The sequence below is a fragment of the Dermacentor andersoni genome, chromosome 7 (genome assembly GCF_023375885.2).
Source record: "Dermacentor andersoni chromosome 7, qqDerAnde1_hic_scaffold, whole genome shotgun sequence".
NCBI classification, from domain to species: Eukaryota; Metazoa; Arthropoda; class Arachnida; order Ixodida; family Ixodidae; genus Dermacentor; species Dermacentor andersoni.
In genome coordinates this window covers 116,905,973-116,932,588 of record NC_092820.1, presented here as the reverse complement: position 1 = coordinate 116,932,588, position 26,616 = coordinate 116,905,973, and the positions used below count along the sequence as shown (strand labels likewise).

Here is a 26,616-nt window from a genome sequence, read left to right as displayed (position 1 = left end):
GACCACAAGACAATAGCGAAGGAGACGCGCTTCGTTTGAAAGAAAGATTCTCTGCGTAGTGTTGCAGGACGCCACAAAAAACTCGGTACGAAACTGAACCGAATACAGCAGCAGCTGAAAACCTCACGAAAAAAATTATAATTTTCCTCTCCTAACAATAAATGCACTGCTGTGTTCTCTGTTACTTTCAGAACGACTGACACTCGCACCTGCTTCATGAAGCCTCCATATACGCACATTGCTTTTGTTCCGCTATGCTAGCGAAGAGCCCACACATACCGCACGGACAAGCTGTTCGGGGTCAAAAGTGTGGCCAGTGAAATTCTATGAAGAACATCTTGCCATAAAGGCGCAATAAAAGGAGGAATTGCTCAGCTTGTGACTGTATACCCTGTAAAGCAAATATGCCTACAATGAGAATCTTACTGTATATTGCCGTGGGCTGGTTTCTGGTATGCATGATTACAGCGGACGGTAAGTGCTAATATGCTTTAGCACTAATTTGTGATGCGCATATATCGGTTTTACCCAATATAATCTATCAAACCTCGTATTTTAACATATATGTATTAATTGAATGAGATGTCCATCGTGTTTAAGAGGAAGCTTTCGCATGGGTGTTCTTATATCAATATGTGGGGACGTAGAAATTGCTTTTCTCGGCAACCACTGTGTCAAGCTTCATAACCTTTATTGACAACGAATCATGAAAACCTAGTCACTAATGAAAGCAATCTGATGGGGCTTCTTTCCTGATAAAAAATTCTAGAATATTGGTGAGTTGAAATGAATCAACTGCCAGGTTTTGGCGAGATGTGTCCGATATCACGATATCACAGTTCTTTAAATCAACCTATTAGGTTTTCTAAAGCGAATTATGAAAGCGAATTAAAGCGAATTCTAAAGCGAATTAAGAAAATTACGTATTGTACACCTGCACACTCCTCTGGAAAATATCAATAATTTATGAGTACAACTTTAGATAAACTCCCATAGGCACTGTAGGGATTTCTCGTATGCTGAAAATTCAGTTGTCATCTTTGTTCGCTTCAGATGCTCTAACAGATGCAGTTTACAAAACGGTCGTCGTTATTTTTAGTACAGACTGACGAATTTCTAAACTTGGTGCTCGGATTTTTCTGAAGATTACCTAATTTAGAGCGTCTCTAAAATTATATGGCAATAAGTCAAAATTAGGCTTAGTTGCTAGAATTTCAGTTTCCATCTCAACACGCAATAAATTTCATTCAAGTGTGGTTACTATCATTTCGAAGACACTTTTGCCACCGTAAGAGCCAGCGTTGTGACTGCAATAACTGTTTTAGCGCATACGCGTACTTTCCTTAATTTTTTCCACCGCTACTGAGAAATTCATGTTGCGTGGGAATCGAAAATTGAGAGAAAGAAATTCGAACAAATAGAACATTATGCAGAATGGCGCCGGCTTAGTATAATGCATTTTCATTCCTTTGAACCACAGCTGCGACGATGATGTATGATGTAAAAAGGAATGAAAAAGAAGCGCACGGAGACTCAGCTACATTTTCCACCGATAAATTTTGCGACCCGGACAAGCTTTAACAAAAATTTAGAAAAGTAGATTTCTACAGCGATATAAGAGCGTCCACACAACAATTCAAGCGGAGAGAACTTTGAAAGTCACTATTCAACAAATAAAGGAGTACACGTGAGAAAAATAAGTTTCACTTGATTTTTTTTAAATATAGTACCGTGATGGCCTGGAGGTGTTAGAGAGGAAAGTGGCTCAGGTGGTACTGGGACAAGAGGATATTCTAAGTTGTACAATGTGTGCTCTGGAAATTAGTAATTGTTGAAAGTCTAGTTGGAACACACGAGATTGACTAATTGTTTGTGAAGAAGAATGTAAGGAGACTGGTGGCCTCCTTCTGACCATTAAACCAAGCATGACTCTCAAAACGTCTGCTAATTCATAATGTGCAAGTGCCATGAGAAAAATATTGCATTTTATTTTATTGCCTTGTCACTGTTCCCACCCTCTATATTTCAAGGGTGCGCTACTAACGAAGTCAATTGGAAGCACTAAGAACAAATCCGTCCGTTTAGCCAGTGTTAAATAATGAAGCGGGTTTAACCAAACACCTGTTCTTGCTGTATTCAATACAGAGGATGACGAATCAGGTGACAAGCGTCAAGGTGGATCCTCAGATGAAGAGCATTCATCTCGGTAAAAGCCAAAAGTAACGAACGGTGAGTGCTTATGACCAGCATCGATCATAGTGTACCGCTAATGGGTGTGGTATGTGGCTTTCTCGCTTTATTTCCTGCTGGAAATAAAAGAAAGAAACCTACAAAAGTAATCGAAATCTGTCATAGCGACTGAATAGCTTCCCAGATGGACGTCATTTCCACAAAAAAAAAATGGAGGCATCCCTTCATTAAAGAAAATAATTTTACATTAATTTACTTCATCAATTCGCTGATAATATTGCCTTGCCTAGTAACTCAGGGGACCAATTGCAATGCATGCTCACTGACCTGGAAAGGCAAAGCAGAAGCGTGGGTCTAAAGCTTAATCTGCAGAAAACTTAAAGTACTGTTCAACAGTCTCGGAAGAGAACCGCAGTTTACGATAGGTAGCGAGGCACAGGAAGTGGTAAAGGAATACATCTACTAAGGGCAGGTTGCGACCGCGGATCCGGATCATGAGACTGAAATAATCAGAAGAATAAGAATGGGCTGGGGTGCGTTTGGCAGGCATTCTCAGATCATGAACAGCAGGTTGCCATTATCCCTCAAGAGAAAAGTGTACAACAGCTGTGTCTTACCAGTACTTACGTACGGGGCAGAAACATGAAGGCTTACGAAAAGGGTTCTACTTAAATTGAGGACGACGCAACGAGCTATGGAACGAAGAATGATGGGTGTAATGTTAAGGGATAAGAAAATAGCAGATTGGGTGAGGGAACAAACGCGAGTTAATGACGTCTTAGTTGAGCCGACATCCACCACCTGCTGTGGGTTTGCCCTGCACTGAAACCGACGAGGCTCCGGCACCTCGCAGCAGCGGGACTCTCGCCGCATAATCTGAGCCATTACACTGCTTGGACGCAGGGACCGCATTATCGATCCCTCTTGGGCTTCATTAAGTCAGCAAATCTTTTTTCATTCATTTAATCATCCTTATTCACCCCCATCACATACCCTTGTATGCCCTGAGGCATTTATCCTCGCATTAAAAAAAAATCAAGAAAAACGAATTAGCGTTGGCAGGACATGTAATGAGGAGGGAAGATGACCGATGGTCCTTAAGGGTTACGGACTGGATTCCAAGGGAAGGGAAGCGCAGGAGGGCGTGGTAGAAAGTTAGGTGGGCGGATGAGATTAAGGAGTTTGCAGGAAGAACATGGCCAGATTTAGTACATGACCGGGTAGTTGGAGAAGTATGGCAGAGGTCTTTGCCCTGCAGTGGGCGTAACCAGGCTGGTAATGATGTATGATGATGACTAGTTAATCAGAAACCTTGCGGCACGTGCTTATACCGGAATGTTACATGAAATTGTCCCAGAAGTCTAGTCTTTTTCCCAGAGTGATTTAACAGTGGAATTCTTTATGTGATTCAGTTGTCAAAATAAAATTCGCTAGTGCCTTCTTAGAAGCACTAGCTTGCCTTTTTCTACCCTGATGGGCTACATCCTGAAGTTCTGTATTTACGTTATAATATCAATAGGTCTTTTCTTAAATATGGGGCTTTACACGGCAGAACCACGATCTGATTATGAGGCACGTCGTAGTGGGGATCTCCAGGAATTTGGACCAGCTGGTGCCCTTTAACGTGCACCTAAATCTACGTACAACTGATGTTTTCGCATTTCGTCCCCACCGCAATGCAGCCGCCGCGGCCGGTATTCAATCCCGCGACCTCGTGCTCAACAGCCCAACACCATAGCCACTAAGCAACCGCGCCAGGTCTGATATAATGCTTCAAGAGTGTGCTCTCTAATAATATTGTTGTGAATGTGTTTCATATCAGCAGTGACGCTTCATATTCTTGAGTCTTTTTTGCATAATCAAAATGCACTAATGCACTTCTCTGCTTTGTATATTGAATCCACTCCTGTAAAATCCCGTGAAGGGCTCACAGTATGGCTCAATAAATAAAATAAGTCACATAGTGTTTATACATTTGAAAAAGGGCCATGATGATAAATATAACTGCCGCCAGTTACCTCAATTAGCGTTTAATTAATGTACATTTAGCCCGATTATGCAGGTGGCACAGCGGAACTTTCTTGTTGTTCCCATCCAGTCACGTAGTCGGGCGCAATCGCAGATTTTATACGCAGCAATTACGTTCTAAACATCCAATGCAAGAAAATTCCCGCAGCATAAAAATAACAGGTATTGATACCGTAGATATGGAGCATCCTCCTGTGCGAAATTTTACGTCTGATATGAGTGGACGCCTCACGAGAGCGGTGCAGAAGTAAATTATTTTTTATTGAGAAAGAAAGTTACCACTCTCCGGATGTAACCATTGCTTCATAACGCATGGCTACTCGGCATGACGTGCAATAACGGGCTCCACACAGGGCTGTCCTGCCCGTGGCGCGCTGACCGATATTTGAGGCAACGCGATAAAACTTAGGTCATATTCAATTACCACCAGCTGCACACGTGGTCTGAGCAGACGCTATGTTGAAGAAGCTTATAAAAAGTAGACACTGCGTCTGCAGCTTACCCTAGATTTCTTGGGTATTGTGTACCACTCATTTATAACGACTCAGGCTAACTTCAAGTTTCATTGTAGTTCATCTTTAGGGATATTATTATTTGGACTTCGTAAGCAACAATCTTCCCTCACCAGGGAAATATATGTGTATCGGTGCATATCTTTAAACGCGTTAGCGCTAAGCGCCCCGCGTCACCGAAAATCCGGCGTCGGTGTCGGCGTCAGCACCGGCGGCAATGGCTGTATGAGAACGTACGCAACCGAACGTACGACCTACGCAACCAACAGGCACGATACGGTCGGACTGTAGTTTGAATATACGCGAAACCATAATTCTGTTACGCGGAAACACAAACACAGACCGCTTTTCCAGCTGCCGTTTGAGGGCTTAGCAGGAACGGTGCGCCCCGCTCAGTTTCTTGCAACACAATCCAGATGGCGCTCGCCTCCGTACATCCGCGGCAGCGGCGGCGCGCGGCGTGGGAGTGAGGGGGCAGGAGAAACAAAAAAAAACGAACCAGAAAGCTCGCCTTCGTGCATACCATTCGCCGCCAGTGTTTCCAGGAAAACATTACTACTACGCAAGCTGCATTTGCTGAGAAGCGTGAGGTGCAGTCGGGGATCTTTGAATGCTATCGCGTTCGACTTTCTTTGAATGCTATCACGATCACAAGACGAAGCTTGAGCACCCTTGAAATTTTTCTGCGCTGAAGTTGTGCTTCCCGAGTGATAATATAGCAGCAGCGATGAAAGATTTTATTTCTCCTTCAAGCCTTTTAAGCTTATTGAGATTTTGCCTGAAGTCTTGCAAGAACAATGAAATTGTCATTTGTCTGTTTGTGATTCTTGTTTATATTAAATATTGTACTTCATTAGCAAACGCCATGCTTGAATGTGCGTCTTCTTTACACTAAGTAGATGATGAAGATGACGGGGAGACTCGGAGAAGACGGAGGCGCAGGTCTAAGCCAAGAAAGGTTTATGGTAAGAACTTGCAGAATAAAATTAAAAGGCTTTCTGGTGCTTCAAGTGAGAAAATAGAACTTGCTGTTTACCTGATTTTATCTGACCTAAATACTTATCTTGTTAGGATGTACGTAATAAAGTGTGGATATGCAGGAAGTCCATCACCTCTACACAGACAAGGTTTTTGCATTATTTGGCTGGGGGAGAGCTAGCCGATTTAGCCAGTCACACAGATTATTCACTGCTGGTGTCAATAGGAGGATTAAATATAGGTAAACCGTGTCGGTGGACTACCGTAATGTGGTTGTGGCTCTATTGTAAAAAAAAGTTTACGAGGGTAAGAAAACTTTGATATTCTTAGTTCCACATTCGATGACTGCACTCTAATATATCATGTGAAATAAAGTAATAATGAAATAGAAATTTGTATATATTTTGTTAAAGAATACGTGATTTAAAAATTCTTTTTATGTTTGTATTCATAGACAGCACTTATTTCGTAGGAGCACAATTGATCACCGTATGATAAAGTGAGAAAAAGTACCATGAATATTGTCAGCGAAATGAAATTTGTTCGTATCTTTAGTATCGTCAATTAGTATTTTGTCTATGTAATATCGTCTGTGTAAAACTGAGTGCAATATAACCATGAGCAATATATTCATTTTTGATCCAGCGTTACGGCTTTGTAAACTTTTGGGTTCATTTTTCAAACATACCAATTGTAGGCGTTAAATTGCATGCGCTAAATTAAAATCACAATGTCCATTGCAACAAATTGCATTCAAATTTCTTACGCGGGTGATCTATGAAATCGTGTCGACCTTTTATACGTATGTAAATAGGTGGCACTGGAGTTGACCTTGAGCAATAGCCTTCCTTCTAATGAAGTAAACCATCTAATATTGTTCTGCGCAAAAAAAGTGGAAAATAATAAGCAGACAATTTCTGCGTTAGACAGAAAAATAACTCAAGAAAGACAACAGAAACGATATGTTACGAATATTGCCTTCAGTTTTATTCTTCTTTTTTCTCTCGCGAGAAATTCTTAGCAGTGCGTCTGTTATTGAAACTTATTGAAACAAAGTTCTGAACCACCAAAGAAATATTTGATTAGCTTTTTGGCTATTTATGATTCATGTTTGTTTGACCTCGTGAGGCAATGTTTTGTAGCCTACACTGAAAGATTAATTTATGATGTGTTTTTTGCCCATTGGTTTTCTGTTTCTTGAGCAAAAGCTTTCAATCTTCAATAAAACACTTTGTTCTTAGCATACGGCTTCCTACCTTTTGAAACTATTTTATTGGCCCGCAAAAAAAGAACTAGCTGCAACGAAAAATATTTCTCCCGGTTTAGCCTCCTATGCTTGTTCATGATCGTACTTGTTGAGGGAATATCGTTGACTTCTAATGAAAGGTTTTATTTTGGGCTGATCATTCTTACGACAATTTTTCTATGAGAAGAGCCATATATAATCTCCGTTTTATTTATTCTCAATGAGATGATGACGATGATGACTATGAAGACGAGGAACCAAGACGGCGTAGACGTGTGAGGAAGCCAAAAAAATCGAACGGTAAGTACCCAAAAATGTGAATGTAAAAAAAAAAAAAAAGACAAGATATCTTACGACTTTCCAGAGTAAGAGCCCAGTTCGAAGGGAAACTTTTTTTATAGAGCAATTTTATTAGGAACTTCAGTTGCCTATACGTCAGTCTTACGCTTTAAAACGTTGCCTGAACATGACGGTCGTTTAAGTTTTCGCCAACCAATATCACTTAAGAGTACGTTTCAGGAGTTCTTGCAAGAGGTGCACTTCAGCAAACCAAACATATCTTGGTTAGCATGTCAAGGATATCTCCTGCCCCATTCTAAAGTTAAATTTGATCCCGGTGGCTCTTTGTGGTGTTCTAGTAGAATTATGTAAATTTGATATTTACTACACATATACGTTTACTGCACTCTCGAGTGCTTGAATAAGTGTTTTACAGAAAGCGTTCTTACCACAATACACACTTTGAATGTAAGTTACACATTAGCGGCAGCGAGCCTTTATTTACACGAAATATAAAAGAAATACCAGGTTCCTCGATTATTCATCTAGAAGAAGGGGAAAACTATCACCGGCCTAACGTTAGACAATCAAAAAGGGAGGCTAACGAGGGTAAGTAAATAGTTGGAAATCTCATACATAAATGAGATAAACTTTAAGGTGTTGCCTAAGATTACACATGGAATAGAATTCAATTCCACAAATTTTAAGCTTGTGTCGCTTATTTATCTCGGCACAGTTAGAAAACAAAGTACATAACTGTCGTATACCGATTTCGAGCACTTGCTGAAATTTTTTTTTAATGTGCCCGTTACTAACCACAGGTAATTAACATCACAAGCACTTCCCTAATACTAATTGCCCCATTTTCTTCAAATTTCAACTCGGTGGCGGTGATTATTTTCCGCCACAGCGGGTAAATGTTGTGCCAATCCTAAACATAATTACAAAGTTTGGAAGCCCTTCATACGTAGTTTGCTGCATATGGCCGTAACTACCACAGTTTCTACGTAGCCCGCCCATCACCCATAGCGAGATCCTTTGCGAACAGAACATAAACGATGTGTCTTCATTATTTCAAGAAGAAACCGCGGATGCGTTGTATATTGAAAGAATAAAGATTTGTAACGCGAAAGAACATTTTTATGAAAGCTTCATTTGGCACTCAGACTACTAATTGCGCGTTTGCACTATGCCGAGGGTTGCGACTATTTTACCTACATTTAGTCTCGGTGTCAGTTGAGGCTCTCCCGAGATCCCTGTGTCCTTTGTAAGTCGTGCTTATAAGGGCATGCAGCACTAGTATACGTAATTTACTGCAATACCTGTTCTGATTCTCATACTTTGAACTTTAAGTCCACCTAGCTCTTAATGTGCGTCTTACTTTCACTAAATGTGAAAGTAAGACTGTGTACCTTGTAAACTGCGTACCTTGTATAGCTCAACTAGCACTTCAGTAGAACTAAACCCCCTCCATACGCGTTTTCGCCGACCAGGTTAAGTCCCTGCAACGTACCCTCCTCTTTCGCGCCCTCTCTTCTCTCATCTTCGCAGCTTTCGGTGTCAAGCAGAACTTGCGTAGTCACAGCTTCTGGTTTTACCAGGAAGTGAAGTCGCTGCTGCACAGAGATACGAGCATGGAACAAGTGATAATTCAGGAACCGAAACAACCGGGAACGGAAACACCAGAAGTGGAAATTGCGCAAGCGGAACTGGTATCAGTCAGGAATCAGAGTAGTAGCGCACATCAAAGGTTGGCGCTACTTAGCAAAAGTGACGGCAGCGCGAGGACGGAGATGCTTTAAGTGGAAGCTACTAGGTACCCCGTGAAATGCTTAAAAAGCTGGGCTCGAAATGTGGATTTAGTGACAATTTTCAAAGGTAACAATGTGGCTTTAAATGTTCAAATTACGCCATGAATTGCGCTCGCTTTACAAATGGGAGCTTTTGGTGCCGTACAGTTTTTCTCTGGATAGTGGGAAACATAGCAAATTACGAGTAGTTGACACTTTCAAGAATTTCCTAAGCGAGCTTTTGCTCTGTTAGGGTACTTCACACACTTTGCGGGGGCGTACTATATAACTATGTTTGTATTTTTGTATGTTCCTATCTGTGTTTGTATCTATGTATGTTTGATCTAACTGTTTTCCCGCCTACCTGGGTCACTGGATAGTCCGTCGTCAAATCCATAAGATATCGGGCTCCTCTGCATTGGGAACAGGGTAGAAAAGAAATCGTTGGGCCAACTTAGGTCACTGAGTGTGTGGCACTATGTATACAGGGTGTCTCACATACCTTCAGCCAAGAATTTAAAAATTAAAGGTGCGTCGGAAGCGGATTGAACCTAACGCATACTATTCGCAATAGCCTATAGTAATTCACAGAATTTGTGTTTTCCCCATATACTCCACGAATGCAGTGTCCTAGGATTGGGTGAGCGAATATTTGCATATGTCAAGTACTTCCTCACTAACCGAACAGCCAGAATAGGCATTGGACAGACCCGGTCAGTTCCTATAGACAAGACTATCAAAGGAACCCCTCAAGGAGCAACATTATCACCACTCCTATTAAACATAGCTATGCGTAGACTCGCTCATGCCCTAGAGGAAGTCCCGCACTTAGGCTACACCTTATATCTGGACGATATAACCCTTTGGGCTACGTATGGCTCTCTTGCACGGAAAGAGAAAACACTTCAGGAGGCGTCCGACATAGTCTCTAGTTTCCCTAGGAACAGCGGACTTAGCTGCGCCTTAGAAATATCAAACATTATGGGAGTTCACAATCCTCGCTATAAAACAAACGGACAAATAAATCTCAGCCTGGATGGTCACCCCTTTGCTGAAGTAACCCAAGTCCGAATTCTGGGTTTTTGGATGCAGAGCAATGGTAAAGCTACACACGCAATCAAAAGTTTACGCACCACAACTAAACAAGCCTCTAGGATGATATGCCGCATAACGTATCACCATGACGGACTGACAGAGAGAGACACCCTACGGCTAGGCCAAGCTTTCGTCCTTGGTCGAATATTATGTGGGCTTCCCTACCACAACCTGAGTTTTCTGAAGAATAGCAAGTATAAGCTATCATTTGCAGTGCGTATAAAGCTGCCTTAGGACTGTCTATACAAATTCCGACTGAGAGGCTTCGTCCTTGGGCCCACATAACACTTTTGCGGAGCTCCAAACTGCGGTACTGGTCTCGCAGGGAGACCACCTCAGGACTACCACTGCAGACAGAACAATCTTAGCCCACATAGGAGTCCCACTTCCTCTAAATACAGGAGACACTATGGATGACATGACTAAAGAGTGTCCTAAGCACATATCCACCAGACCGCTTCTCCAGCATACTCATAACGATATCCACCAAGTTCGTCGTTTGGCCAGGGTCAAACGGATACGCCACCAGTTAAACCACATGTAATACATGTAGATGCTGCTACATATGCAAAATCACGTTATACAGCAGTAGACAAAAAACAGCAGCCCCTCGTGACCGCATCTTCAACCACGTCTTGTATAACATTTGCGGAGACTACAGCAATACCATCAGGAGAGGAGAGGCCACTTTTCAACCATAGTAATTGACTCGCAAGAGGCACGTCGCTTATTTATGACAGGCCGTTTACCTTCTACTACCCTTAGGTTGCTAGGTTGTAACTTGCAACACTATCACACTGTCATATGGTGCGCAGGACACTCAGGGCCCGTAGGCAACGAACGGGTTGATGCTCGAGCTCGTGATCTTTGCAACCGAGCAGTGCAGTCCCGGTCACACGCCTTGCCAATGCGGAGACACCACGTGAAATGTTGGAACACCAATGTACGCCGAAAATACGCCTCCCGGCGCAAATTCTTAACTGGAGAAGAGGCCACAAAGCTCAGAAAAATATAGAGTGTTGTTTATCAGCACTTCCTAAAACTTCACGCGCTCTACCCTACACAATATCGAGCTAGATGCCCGTGGTGAGGCGGTAAACCAACCCTCTCTCACATTTCGTGGACGTGTGAAAGAATGCCGCCAGAGTTAGCTGTTCAGCCAAACACAAACAAACAACGATCATTAGCGGAACAATGGGAGGTACAGCTCGCCAGCCCGGACCTGGGGGCTGCAGACGACACTCCTCCAGGAAGTCCAGTGGGTGGCCAAGGCTAGTGGACTCCTAGACTAAGGGAGCCACCCACCGCTCTTTCACCCCTCTTCTCCCACTTAATTTCTGAATAAAGTTTTTACTACTACTCTGTCACGCCGACATAGGTCACTTCAGATTCCCGACTGAACTGGTACCGCTGTTCAATGAAACATTCATTGTAGCTTATACGCAAAGTGACGTAGAACAACATATAACAGAAAGAAAATTGTGAACGATTCTTCTATTCGTCACATTAAGAAACCAGATACGAGGGAACAAGATCCTAAGGTCAACTAAAACGAAATTTTGCTTCGACTAAATAAGTAATAAATAAGTAACCTAAAATGTACTACTGAAGCAATCTTCGCAACGCTACATGGTTGGTGAATGTTTAGACAAGTTTCTTAGTATCAGATTTCAAAAAGCACATAAGCAGACATCGCGTGCAGCTGATGATTAACGTGTGTGACACAATCCCATGAGCTCGCCCCCGAGATTATTCCTTAGCCGCTGGCAACCGGGAGTTGCGCTCAATCTCGGACGTTATACCAACGAGCGGTGCGTTCTCAATCGTCTGTCTCTTCCGCTAAGCAATATTGTCATGTTTTTCCTTTTCCTTTTTTTTTGTCATTTTCAGGATTAGGAACTATTTTTGCAAGCCTATCTCGACGCGTCTACTTGTATTAAGAGCACAAATACTACACTATCCAAAGTTAGGCTTCCTTACGCGGCCCGCAATATCGTCCATTTGGTCTTTATATGCAATTTTACGTGCCATAAGGAATACTTTGTTTGTCAAGTAAACTACGTCAGCCACTGCGTCCTACGCGGCTGCATCGCATACCGCCACGGATCCGTAGCTTAACTGAGAGCATCACACTGCAGTAGGAGGACGCCGATAAACAAAGATCAGCGCTCATGCCCCCAGCTGTGCTGATAACCAAACAGAACCATCTTCCAAAATGATGCATATGGTTTCTCCTAAGACGTCGCTCGTAAGGTCAAATATCCGTCACAGGACGATTTTGGGCAAGTTTCATATGGTAGAGAGCACCAAATAATATAAATTATATTGATGGCCTTTTAATACCTGGTATACATTTTTGAGAAAAGTTTTCCTGGTACGATTAACTGATTCGCATGGTGGTCTACATAGTTGATAAATAACGCGAAAGTTTTAGGCATATTCGGCACTGGTAGGGAATCCCGTATCCACAAGTAGCAAGAATATGTCTGTATTTTTTGCTTGCGAGTGCTTTCGTTTTGCGGAGGAAGTTTAAGAATTAACATTATTGATGAAATTGAGCCAGCGGCAGAAACTTTCGAGGAAGGCAGCATCCATAGTCCAGGATGCTGTGGCCCTAAGCCTATAGCTAGTACTTGTTCACCAGACGATGCTGATCCTGAGGGCTCAAGCTAATTGGTGGTATGTATAGATTGCAACCACACTCATATATCATGTGGAAGAGGGCATTCAGCGCCGAGCAAGAAGTGCAGTTGTGACTGTTGCCCATAGGGTACATGGCGTGCAGCATTATTCCGTGCTGGAATGTGTGTTCTATAGTTTCCGGAACATCAGCGCCTCTTCTCAGGTCAGTTTAGGGCACGGGGGTGGCTAGCCCCTCCTGTATCGTATGTAGTGGTTCAGGATGTCTCTCTTTTCGGGACACCTCCTTGTGGCTCAACTGGCGCTCTTAAACCCTGTGGCATAGCCCGAAGATTGTAATCCTGAGCAATGGCGTGAGCCCCTAGAGTGGCTATCAAGAACTCGTATCCCGTGGCCGAAAGGATGCATATTTATTGGGCACTCTCTCGTTTCCGCACGTTGTTCAGAGCTCGTTCGCCAATGTGGCAGATTTCGAAGTTCGTGCGTGCGGTTTGAGAGTACATTGAGGATATACATATAATTTCAAACAATATCGATGATTTGCAGTATCGTGGAATACAAAAGCTGCTAACAACGCCCTTCTATAATTCCCCTCGAGCCAGTTAGAGGGGCAGCATTTGCTTGCTTTTGACTACCATAGACAATGAAACGCAACTATTTCGTGAACACCGTAGTGCTGCAAAGATAATTCGAAACACAATACGCACTTTCGTATTTAGGAAACCAGGCAAGTATGCAGAAAAAGAAGTCACTGTTGCGGAGATGAATGTTGGCTTCTACTTTGAAAAAGAAACTATTCTAACATTCTGGTTTCTATTTCACTGAAAACCAATATTTCAAAATTACGTTAAAGTTTTGAAATCGCGAATGATTGCCACAAATTGTTATTCAAGTTCGGCGTCTGTTCTCCCCGAAAAAATGCATTGGAAGCATCCACACAGTGTAGTACTATGACAAAAGGCGCTACTGTGTTCGCTTGTGTGGTGCCTCTTTTTACGTCTACGGTGAGTTTACGGTGTTATTGCGGAAAATTCCCAAAACATGTAGATTCATTTGTACAAGAAAGCACAAATGGCATTCCCCATCCTTCTTGGGCGTAATTTATGCATTAAAATGCACATAAAACATCTCTTTTTCACTCAAATAACAGATGATAAAGGCACCAACGGTGACAAACCAGCGAGGACAAATGGTAAGCGTTAGAAAAACTGCCTTTGAAAATAATGTAATTATTTAGCGCAGAGATGCTTATCTGCATCGAAGGTTGTCCTGCTGGCCCTACCCCCAATCGTTATTGTTACTGCGACAAAGTAGTGCAAGCATATATCGCCTATACCAAGTATCCATATCTGGATACGGCATGATCAATGTAAGTGTTAGGAAGGGTGACCTATCTTGACACATATTTTCGACATTTCATTGCTTCATAAAGTGTGTTGGTAATGCGACGAAATAACAAATTATTATTACATGTCAATTTGAATATATGACAGACCTAATGAGACAGGCCTCTACAAGTAAGACACCTGGAATGTTATATATTGCGGAACCTTCCCAAAAATATAGATTCATTTGTACAAGAAAGCACAAATGGCATTCGCCATCCTTTTCGGGCGTGATTTATGTAATAAAATACACATAAAACATCTCTTTTTCACTCAAATAACAGATGAGCAAGGCACCAACGGTGGCAAACCAGCGAGGACAAATGGTAAGCGTTAGAAAGCCTGCCTTTGTAAATAATGTAATTGTTTAGCGGAGATATGCTTATTTGCATCGAAGGTTGTCCTAGTGGCCCTACCACCAAGTATCATTGTTACTGCGACAAAGTAGTGCAAGCATATATTGCCTATACTAAGTATGCACATCTGGACACGGTATGATAAATGTAGGTGTAGGAAGGGTGACCTATCTTGACACATATTTTCGACTTCTCATTGATCATAAAGTGTGTTGGTAATGTCACGAAATAGCAAATAAATATTACATCTCAATTTGAATATATGACAGACCTAGTGAGATAAGCCTCTACAAGGAAGACACCTGGAATGTTATATATTGCGGAAACTTCCCAAAAATATAGATTCATTTGTACGAGAAAGCGCAAGTGGCACTCCCCATCCTTTTTGGGCGTAATTCATGCATTAAAATGCACATAAAACATATCTTTTTCACTCACATAACAGAGGGTCAAGGCACCGACGGCGACCAACCAGTGAGGACAAATGGTAAGCGTTAGAAAGCCTGCCTTTGAAAATGATGTAGTTGTTTAGCGCAGATATGCTTATCTGCATCGAAGGTTGTCCTAATGGCCCTACCACCAATCGTCATTGTTCTTGCGACAAAGTGGTACAAGCATTTATCACCTATAGCAAGTATGCATATCCGGGCACGGGACAATAAATATAAGTGTTAGGAAGAGGGACCTATCTTGAAACATATTTTCGACTTCTCATTGCTTTATAAAGTGCGTTGGTAATGCCACGAGATAGCAAATAATTATTACATGTCAATTTGAATATAATACTGACCTAATGAGATAACCTGTACAAGGAAGACACCTGGAATGTTATGTTGGCGCGTGTATTTGGCCGAAAAGAAAAGGTGCAGGTTCACAAATTTTGCGAAGCAGTGGTGCGATACCGGGTGTTGTTGGCTTCATCTCTACAAATTAGGCGTTTATGGATGGGTACTCAATCCACACCAACAACAATAGACTTTGCAAGAACAGTAGCATGCACTGGTAAGTTAGGTATTACCTGGCAGAAATCTTCAACGTGCTTATTTTTTTGTCCAAAGTCATACATAAATGCGCGTACAGAAATAAAGGCGAAAAAATGAAGAGCTCCGCACAAACACAGACTCAACAATTCATGTATGTCTGAAGCCCATCTCCTACTTGAGCACAGACCGACTTTGCGAACAGCGAATATTTCCATAAGAACAAGTACGTTAACAGATTTCTAAATGGAATGTGCATTCACCACTTCTTCTGTTATATCTCTAAGTAGGGAAAACCAGCCTTTAAAGACAACTTTAAAGTTGTCTTTATATAAAAACAACAACTGCGCACGTGGAGTACTGCGAATTTTGGAACTGGCCAGAAATAGACAACATGGAGAAGTTAAGAATTATTTCTGATAGGGGATTGTCTCTTTGATTGGTCTTCCTAATGCAAACATGTGTCTACATAAATTAGGAAGCCATGGAAGAAATAACGAAGAATTTAGGCCCCCAACCTTGCCGAAGCCGCGAAGGAAACCAGGTAAGTGTCCGTTTCTTCAACTCACTAACTGCCAACTCCGACTCTCGAACTGTGTTTCTGCAAATATCCATCTCTTCAACAACTTTTTTGTTATTGTCAATATTTGTCGTATTTATTGCAGGTGTTTATCCTCGTAACACTGACAATCGCACTTTGTGTTAAAGAAACCAATGCACGTGTTTCTGCTACCCCGATACACAGCATACTCTCATCGGTTACCCTATGCCAAAATCAGCGACTTGCGATGCCATCGAAAGTGAAACCAATGGCTTTTCTGATACTGAGGACGCAGCTCCTTTGAATATTAAATGCTTGATTCGATTTTATCAGGGGCTATTAGCTTACTCTTCCGTATAAAAGTATATTTTCCGGTCACAACATTCTGCTTCATTCCATAGCTAGGAACAAATGCGCCTGAGCTGCTCCACTACATTCGTGCAAGCATATGTGGCATTGAATATTACTTTCTTTCCTCGCGTTTTTTTTTTTCAGTTGATTGCGCAATTTGCTGTGTTATTCAGCGAAAACTCGGAATTGCTGACACTACCTTCATAAATAGTTTTTATTATTTGGCGTCCGGTGTCTGCGACAGATTACTGGCGAGCAGCAGCGCGGGCTCAATTCCTGTACGTTCAGCACACTTCTCCTGTCAGTGTCACTTCCGTTCCCATGTTGTGGGGACGGTTCTGCTGTAGTGTTGGAGGGCTGGAGGAGTTCTGAGACCAACGACTGCGATTTGCCGCAGTCTTGTGCAGTCGAGATGAAACAATCGAACCCTACAACTTTTCGAATGCATTCTAAACGGACCTCATGAAGCCTGGCACTGATGTAGCGCACCGATAACTGAGCTCAGGAGATTTCTGCGCTTTTGCTCGCTGCAATGCACAAAAAATAGTAATGAGTAACTGAGGCGCAATGTCACCAACTTTAGCCTGCGCCATGAGCAGACACCCAGATTTCTCTCGACCACCAGTGACATGGCACTTTAGTCCATTGACACGTGGCCGTTACTTCTTAACTCAGGAATAAAATAGTTTAACGAACAAAACTGTCCTTATAGTTATTATTTGGCATCGGCGATTTTACATAAACGTTTTCTTTTCTGCTTTTGGTGTCCGCACAAGAAGCGGCGAGCACCGATTCGACGTGTTGTAAGCGTTCGTTTATGGCCTGGCACCGAAAGCTGGTCAGCTGTCTACTAACGCTTCTCTCGATATGGGACTACACGGACTTGTAGATTAGTACGCACTGTTGAACTAAGATTATTTTATTATTTGATTATTTGATTATTTTTTTATTATTAGATTACTTTAGATTATGTTTAATTTATCTGGCACATTGTATTAAACTTTCGCCAAGCGGACAAGATTTGGGTCCATTATTCGATACAGCTGCCTGCCTGTACTACATATAAAGCAGGGCCGCTGTAATAGCATTGCTTGCACAAGAAAACAGCACAGTACTTGAGCACTCACGTATGCTATGGTCCTCGAATGAGAATCGAGTAAATATAAATGTTCTGCGCCTGTTGATGAGTTCACAAAACAGGAAACGGCTGTACAAATTGGCAGTAACAGCCCCTAGAGCATCAGTTACCGGATGCCCATTTGATAGGTTTTTAGGAGTTAAAGTGGCAATCGTATAAGAAAATTAGTCCTACAGCACTTGGTGGCATACTATTTGGTGCCCCCAACATTATCTTGCATCTTATGGATGTCCATGTTTCATTTCAAGGATGGAATTGCATTTACCCTCGCTGATCCGGACGTGTAAACACTAACCGAAACTACGTCTATCTGCTGACCTGATGAACTGACTGCACCTCAATGTGTCCTTGCATAGGCTAATGGTACACGCTAGAGGTAGTGCACTGTTCACAAAGAAATGTTCAGAAACTTCAAAATGTGTTCGCAGTCAGTGTGACAAAGTTGCATCCCTACCAAATTTTGTCGAAGAGTTCATGATGGAACCCAGGGTTTGTCTTGTTTCTTTCTTAGACAAACTGCAAACTATTTCATATTCCTCTGGGATTCAATGTATCTCTTTTTATTTACAATTTTTCAAGTAGGACTTCCTAGGACCTTGCCTTGCATCTTGTATTCTTGTCTGGTTAGATAAATATAAGTAGTGCATGTATGTAATTTTTCACTATCACGTTTCTCATGTGAATATTTAGCAGGAGTCAAGCAGAAATAGGATACGACATTGTTGACCATGTTTTGCCACTTCCAGTATACTGTCGCTTGTATCTTGGTGAACCTGCTCAATATCTATAGGCAAGCGTTAAAGCAATGACTGTATTCCCTGGCTCCAAATTAGTGTTCTTCAAACTTCGAACGAATACACTCGAGACGAAAACATGAATGGAAGAAAGAGGAATATTGAAACGGTGGGGAACGCAGTGTTTTATATGTAAAAAACCTGAAACCATAGAGGACGTCTTCCTGGATTGCTGGGAAAGAGTTTTCTAATGTTACATTCTTCAGAGAACTATGAAGAAAAAGAAAACTGCCTCTATTTGCCTACGGAATCGCGTAGTTACAGTTTCGTAATGGTGATGATGACGGCACGCCATACTATAATGTAATGTTGCTTGGTCTTCATAGCATAATGAAAAAATATGGCTGCTTCTTAAACCAGTATAAGTGTACAGCCCAATTTCTGTGTTTTCGCCCATTGATTATGAAGTTTTTTTCAAGAATGTAAAGTAAGAGGCCCAATAACCGAATGACCCGAAGGACTTCAGCCACTGTAGTGCATTAAATAGTTTTAGTCCTATGTTCGCATGAACTAGGCTGCCACTTTTAATGTGACCTATCGCTGTCTCAACTTGGCTCTGTGCGCATGCTACATCGACTGGCTACTTCTTAATGCATGCAATATAGAAAAAGAAGTGCCGTAACAGTGTTATTGTGTTACATAACTTTTATAGAGGTTTTTACAAAAATAAAATGCTGTATATGCCTTTTATTATTGAAGAAGTTAGAGACCCTTGCCGCGCACCAGGTTTATGCCGGGCTTGTCTAGCACTCTGGTACCCCGCATAACACTAAGCCCATGATCTGGCATGACATTGGACACTGAGTCAGAGTGGCACGTGATTTCGATATAACCGGGTATCTGTGTAAGTGCATAGAGAAGGGAACAAACACTAAGTGCATACGGATGTGCCCGATCTTCCTGCTGCCCTTGTTATGGTCATCAGTGCGGTGATTGACTTTGATGCGTAACATTCAATGTCTGTGCATGCGACGCATAGAAATGTGAAAATATTTTTAATGCTTGAGCTTCTTGCCACCAGTTTTAAGCACGACAATCTCGGCAGGTGGAAGGTGCCGCAAAAAATTTCATATCCCTCCTTTTCTTGACAAAAATTAAGGAGTACTTGTTTATTGCGATCGATTTACAGATTTCCGAAAATTTTACGAATGAATAATTATAATTGTTGAAGTACCAATATACAAAGCCACGAATTCAGGGGCTGTTGATCCGTCCAGGCGATTTCTATTTACCGAGGTTTCACTGTACAGCTGAGCAAGCCAAAGGAAGCTGACGATAATATCAATTCAAAATTATAGATTGATGTTTAGCAAAGGGGCACACGCATCAACCTTCTCTTAAAGCTAAATTATGCTTACCAGGCAGCTGATTCTAACTGCTGTGATAAGAATGATAACGTAGAGCACATGAATGGTTTAAGAGAATCTTACTACGTGCGAGTATTAACTGTACTAACTCAAATAAGGTTCCACGCGTGAATGTCATATCAGCACACGTGGGATGTAACACTATGGGCCCCGGGTACGTCGCCTTGTCTCAAAGCAGATACATTCCCTGTTGAAGCCGAAGGAGCAGAAGCACACTATTTTCATATTTGCTCCGTGCAAAGTGTAGTGCTGATTTCTGCTGCCTACTCTCAGATTCTATTTGGGTACTCAGATTCTTGCGGTGTTCGCTGATCTTCTTAAGTGCTCTTGAGGCTTTTTAGCGTGCAAGGCAATAATGAAAACATTTTAGCTAATATGTGGATATCTGATAATACTATAGTCAATTAGAAGTTCATGTGTAAAAGTTAGTCTAGCACGCACGAGCTTTTTTTTTTTCTAGCGTGAATCGCTCGAAACCGAGTGCAATGTTCCATTTTCGTTACACAATTCTCCGCTTCTAACGCTTATCCCATTTATTTGAAAAGCGCCCCAAAACGCATGATGCGCTCCGTTGAGCGGATTGCGGGACAGTAGATGACGCTGCAACAATTTTTCTTCCCGTTGAAGGAATATTAAGCCTAAGATGTCGACATAAACCACCAGAAAGGAGCTGCCCAGGCCCTCCTACATTGTGGATGTGGTTTTTTGATGAGAACACTGGAAGATGCCAACGTCACAATGTTGCGAATTGCCCGTTAAGAAGAAGCGGTTTTCTGTTATGTGCACCATGTGCACGCAGATGTATGGGTAAGCGAGCTCTTCTTTTCAGTGGCGGGCAATGTGGGTGTGTATACTCAACTTCAATATAGTGTGTTAGCAATATTACAGGTCAATCTAACGTTGCCATTTTGAAACTCTTTGAAACTAACTCAGTACTCGTACTCAGCTTTCTGTACAACTAGCATGCCTTTTAAGGAACGTGCTTAATCATTATGCGTGTGCTTTTCGTCTGACTTTCTTGAGGCAATAGGTTGCTTAAAACATTCGATAATACTTCTTTCTGATGCCTTATTTGTATATACAGAGTGTCCCAGCTAACTTTAGCAAGAGCTTAAAAATATGCTAATGTCACGTAGCTGGACACAACAACTGTAATCTTGTATGCCGTCGCTTGGGGATATTCAAACAATGTTTTTTTTTTAAATTCAGCCTAATTAGATAGTTATTCCTAATGACTTATTCAACTCCTCAAATATTCTGATTAGATGAAAAGCGTCAATTAGAAAATTGGAGATCGACAAGAAATGTTCCCGATACAGCTTTCTTCTGTTCCTCAATACGCGCTACATAAAAGTGTTTTTCCGAGCGTGAAAGAAGCTCGCGAATACACGCAAATTGCCTCCAGCGGCCACTCGCGCGGCAATTTATCGCGCATTTGCGGGCTTCTTTCACGCTCGGAAAAACACTTTTATGTGGCACCTATTAAGCAGCAGAAAGCTGTATCGGGAGCTGTACAGCGAAGCTGTTAAAGACTAGTTCCTCAAGGATCGTGTCCGCGTGTTAACACAAAACTATCATCATCACGATTGACACCAGCGTCGTCGTCTTCTTTCACTGCTGGATCGTAGGCTCCCCTCGACGCTACCGCGTTAAGGCGCTCGTTCCACTGCTCCCGCGTTAATTAAATAATTAAATAATTAATTAATTATTCAGTAAACAGATAGACAACCGATTTTACATTGAATTACAGCGACGCTGTTAAGGACTAGTTCCCCCAGGATCATGTCCGTGCACGGACACAAAACTCCCAATACGTTGGCCGATTGCGAGGATACTGCAATGCTGGGCCGATCCGCGGCGGAGATGAAGCAGGCGTTAAGCACTCTCTATACGTTGTCCCAAGATAGTGCGATGCCGGGCCGACCAGCGGCGAAGCAGAAGGAGGCGTTAAGCATTCTCGATGCGTGAGCCGATTCTGAAGGTAGTGCACTACCGGCCCGACCTGCAGCTGACGTGAAACAGGCATTAAGCACTCCCCATACGTGGACCGAATCCCGAAGATAGGGCGATGCCGGGCTGATTCGCGGCGGAGGTGCAGTTCAAAATCAAGGGGCCCACATACACAGCTTCGCTGGTTATCCTTCTTCCCAGAGTGCAATGGCACTTAGTTATTTCGTGTCGCTCTACAAGTTTCTCATTGACACTTTCCATCTAATCATAATATTTGAGAAGTCCATGAAATAATTAGGAGTAATTACCTAATTAGGCGAAATGAAAAAAAAGGTTATTTGAGTATCTCCAAGCGACGGCAAATAACATCACTTTGCTTCTGTCCAGCTACGTGGCATTCGCATATTTTTAACTTTGGGCTACCGTTAGCTGGCACACCCTGTATGTGTTTCAAAACGCATGTAGAATGTTGAATAGAAAACCACACATAAAAAATCACAACTGGTCTTTAGTGCTGCGCACTGAATCGACCAATGCCGTCAATGATTTGACAAATAAAATTCGGTCCGTATATCGGTTTTGGTGTTTATGGGCGCTGTGTTATCTCCAGTGTGAGCCAACCGCAAATCCTCAAGGTCGTATTTTTGTTGCGGTTTGTTTCTTAGTATATATGTGGAGTCTTCAAAATACATCTGCTAAACATTTTATTACATTCTTTCTCCATATTGGACAGCGAGTCACGTGGAAGGGAATACGGAATGTCTTGAAAAGCTAGTAAAAGACAGAGATACACGTTCCACTGAAAGATCGTAGTGGCATTAGACCCCTCTTGAACGACGTACAGGCTTTGAAAAATCAGCACTGCCTACGAAAATTGGGCAAAGGTCGCTTGAAACGGCACAATACTAGCTCTGCAGTTTGGGCAGAATGAGTAGTGCTGCTAATGTACGTTTTGTGTGCCAAGCACTATTTACCAATCAAGGGCTCCTAAGCAACTTCTGACATTCCTTCTACAATTCAAACGAACGCGCGCATCGCTCAGAGAGTACCAGGACCATAGTTTCTGCGAATAGGCCAGCACAGGGTGCTGCCTTGTCAGTGGTAAATGCTATAATTGGTCATCATCAAAGAACGACAGTGCCAATAGGACACGAGCGGACTGTGTGTTCCTAGAGTCAAGGGCGGGGGGGGGGGGGGGGGGGTGCTCATAGCAGATGTGCATATTATACGAGTAAACATAGGCCACTACGTAAATAATTTTAAACCTCAGTGTTGTTTCAGGGCCCATTAAGTACTACCCACTATAAAGTAATACTTTTTAGGACACACCAATCACTGTATGAATAATAGGTTAGATGACGATAACACAACGTAACGTATCGGTGTGAAGGTATACTTGATCTGTAATAAACTCAGTCACTAACTGCAATTTCACCGTAGAAAGAGTAATTATGAACGTTTTATTTGAAAGTGTAGTTTTAAAAATGTAAATTAGGTGGTCGTTTATTTGAGAAAGTCAAAAGAAGTATTTTTTCAGCAAGGTTGCTCAGCACCATCCCTGCTTTCTTTTCCCCGCCAATACAGGAATTTTACGAAATGTGGAAACTACCATGTCAGTGCTCACTGGTGCATGTGGCTGAGCATCGCCACCATAAAGTCGATGTGGGAAAGCGAGCTATTCATCTTTCACGAGCCCATGCCCCAGCGAAAGGAGCACACGTGCTCTGTCTAAAATGTAAAGAAAAAAAAAAAACATGCGGAGCTTGCACTAGTGGTGTAAGGCTCGAGTCAACAGCGGAGCTTGTGATCATCTAGCTTTTACGTTACTTCCCTAAGTTTGTAGGTTTTTCTTGGTTATGCTAGGTTTCGCTAAGTTGTTGACAGACTTGGCTAAGTTGTTTCTAAGTTTTGCGCGGTTATGGTAGGCTTGACAAATTTTTTTCTAGGTTTCGCGGGGTCATGCTACGTTTCGCTTAGTCGTTGTCTCGCCGGGCTTGAAGATGTAAGTTCTCGAGCAGTCGCACGCCGGAATCGCTTTCTCGGCAACATTGAGCGTTCAGGCGCCGACTCTCGAGTTTCCTGGACCGAAATTCGGGATCCTCGACTCGGTGTCGCCTCTCCTCCGCCGCAGCATTGGCGTGGTGTTTCGGATCAGCTCGGCGGCGACGCATCGCTTCTCGCTTGGCAGTATGATGCTCTTTCTGGTGCGCCGCTTCTCCTTCGGGCGTCCGGACTTTCTTCGGTCTTCCCACGGCAGCAGCACGTACGCACGGTGTAGAGGAGGCGAGAGGTTTGTCGCCGCTCCGGCTGTTCCAAGATTTTACTCGACTGTGACGTCACGACTCCGCCCTACGCGCATGGGGTACGAGGTGATGACGTGGCTCGGTGCTATCGCAGGTCGTTGTTAGGCGGCGCACAGCTGGGTGAGTTTTCTGGTAACGTTCCACGGCGGAACTAAAACCTAAATAGCTCATCTGTTAAAAAGCTACCGTCCATTATTCTAGATCAAGATATCGATTTTGCTGCCATAAAAGCAAGTCCGGGGACGTAGTTCCGCACCATGACTTACTCCCGAAATTGTCGGCTTTTGGTATTAGTTATAAAATAATATCCTGGATCAACAGTTTTCTAACCAATCGCAAACAGAGCGTTGAAATCGATAATCATCTTTCACAACCACTCGGTGTCTACTCCGGAGTACCTCAAGGATCAGTTTTGGCACCACTTTTGTTCTTGATGTACATTAACGACATCCAGTTTCCCATTGAAAACTCAATTAAGATGCGCCTGTTTGCTGATGACTGTGTCGTGTACACAGTCGTACACAACCAAGAAGACCAGATAGAACTTCATAATTCACTGCAAACAATTTACTCTTGGTGCAACAATTGGGGCATGAAACTGCACACATCAAAAACAGATTACATGTCTTTCACAAATAAGAAAACCGGCTTCGATCGGAAGGTCAACACTCAACAAAAGCTACCAGTTAAAAGGCCTAAGCATTAAACTCACGCCTAACCTTAACTGGGAGCCTCGAATTTCGACCATGTGTCAAAAAGCCATAGGCAAACTATCCTTTTTAGAAAGGAAATTGCGCGGCACCAGCACACCTCAAAGTAAACGCGTACAAAACACTAATAAGACCATGCCTAGAATACGCAGGCCTAATCTGGAGCCCTCATCAAAAATGCCTTATAAATAAAATACAACGCGTACGAAAATTAGCAATTAGGTTTGTATATTCGTATTACAAAAGGCAGTCCAGTATCTCATGTCTGCTAGCAAGGGCAAACCTAAAATTCCTCTCGCAGAGAAGAGCAATTTCGCGACTAAAATTCATCTATCAATTATACTATGGTCATTTCCAGATAGCACGTTCTCATTGCCTGCAAGATCCTCCAAAAGGCTCAAACAGACTAAATCATTCCAAAACAATCTATCTTCCCCCAAGTCGTGTTAACGTTCACAAACATTCCCTTTTTTCGTCGGCCATTTCTCAGTGGAACAAGTTAACTAACGATATTGTGTGTTGCAAAAACATCGACTCTTTTTTTAACCACATTCAGTGTATTGACTTGTCACCATGATTTTTTTTATTATTGCATTTCTGCACCACTCCTGCATGGGCCGTGAAGGGCCTGCTGTATATTAAAATAAAATACAACTTGATATCCGACTGACACTGTCTGAAGAAGCTGCTATTCGGTATGCACTTGTACCCGCAGTTATTTAGTCAAGTGGTATTTTCATATTTCAGGGACTGTCGGAATTTGCCTGGTAAACACTTGATGTGTGCCTTTGAGCAAACAACTAATTTTGACGTGTTTACGGTTATCTTTACCAACCTAATTTGCATCTTGACAATTAGAAGAAATGAATAGATACTCAGTTTTAAGCAAATATTTGTACTAGATGATTGAACAGCCACTGCGCTCTGTCAAGGTTGACAATCAGTGAAGCTGAAGCACATTAGACAGGGTTAGACAAAGGTACATGTATATGACCTTTTTTATGTTGTAGCGCAGCTCAGAACGACGAAAAAAGGAAGTTTGAACGGGTAATGAATAGGATTGGAGCGGCGCTACAGGCCTAAAAAGACATGACATACCAACTCGCCCAAACTACCACGCTTTTGACCTTCAGTACGTGCACATATTTTCAACATTTGGTCAGGTAGTTGCGATAGCTTCATGATTACTCTAATATACACTGATTGGTTCGATTACAGCCTGACAAAAAGTCTTGGCCAATGTTAAACCTATACACGGCCGTTGTTGAGTAGCTGAGGGATTTGAATTAATGTGGCACTTCAAACCAAGCTCTTCTAGCACAAACATAGTGAACCATCTCTTGCCTGGCTTACAAGACTCGGTGCATTTTAGCTGTCATGCCCCGTATATGCTTGCCCCTTATTTCCAGAAGAAAATAAAGTATTCAAATTAGCACAGTTGCTGTGCGCCTTCTCAGTTCGTGTTCTGTTGGCTCTATTTTCCCGAATATATCATGCCAACAAGTTTTGGGCGTATCTAAAAGTTTGAGGTATCCACAAAAAAGGCTCGTCGCTGTAAATAAATATAACTGACTCTTAGTCTGTGTAGACGTACATGGTCACAATTTGATGGCTTTAATGCTGTGTCTTTTCTTTTTTGTTTAAACGGATGTTCTTCTTTTTCCAGGTGTCAGAGTGGGGGACATGAGCAAGGTCATGAGAATCTGTGGCGCGTATGCCTGATTATGGATTTCAGCGCATTGTATATCTTTGCGATGCTTAACCTGCCTGGAAATGTGAATTTCTCGCAAACGCCAGTTTGATTAATAAATTCTCATATGCAAGGGGACTGAACTGTAATGTCCGAATGAACAGCACCGTTGCCGGTTTACTATTGTTCTCCTTCATTTCAGTTAGTAAACTGTTTATGCTCACTTACTCGAAGAAAAACAACGCTATATTAAAAAGAGAATTGCCTGAATTTACGCAATCTAGCAAAAAACA

General features: G+C 42.3%; 1 long non-coding RNA gene across 3 annotated transcripts; it reads left to right on the top strand.

The window, feature by feature from the left end:
- The first annotated feature begins 274 nt into the window (after nucleotides 1-274).
- Nucleotides 275-26,461, top strand: LOC126533949 (uncharacterized). Of its 3 annotated transcripts, none has more exons than XR_011895512.1 (10): nucleotides 275-474; nucleotides 2,146-2,229; nucleotides 5,630-5,695; nucleotides 7,180-7,254; nucleotides 13,909-13,950; nucleotides 14,428-14,469; nucleotides 14,945-14,986; nucleotides 15,958-16,023; nucleotides 20,298-20,477; nucleotides 26,300-26,461. It is a non-coding gene; the product is annotated as an uncharacterized lncRNA (long non-coding RNA). The 3 variants fall into 3 exon arrangements; XR_011895514.1 differs by having other exon boundaries at nucleotides 5,627-5,695; XR_011895513.1 differs by lacking the exon at nucleotides 14,428-14,469.
- The last annotated feature ends 155 nt before the right edge of the window (nucleotides 26,462-26,616 follow it).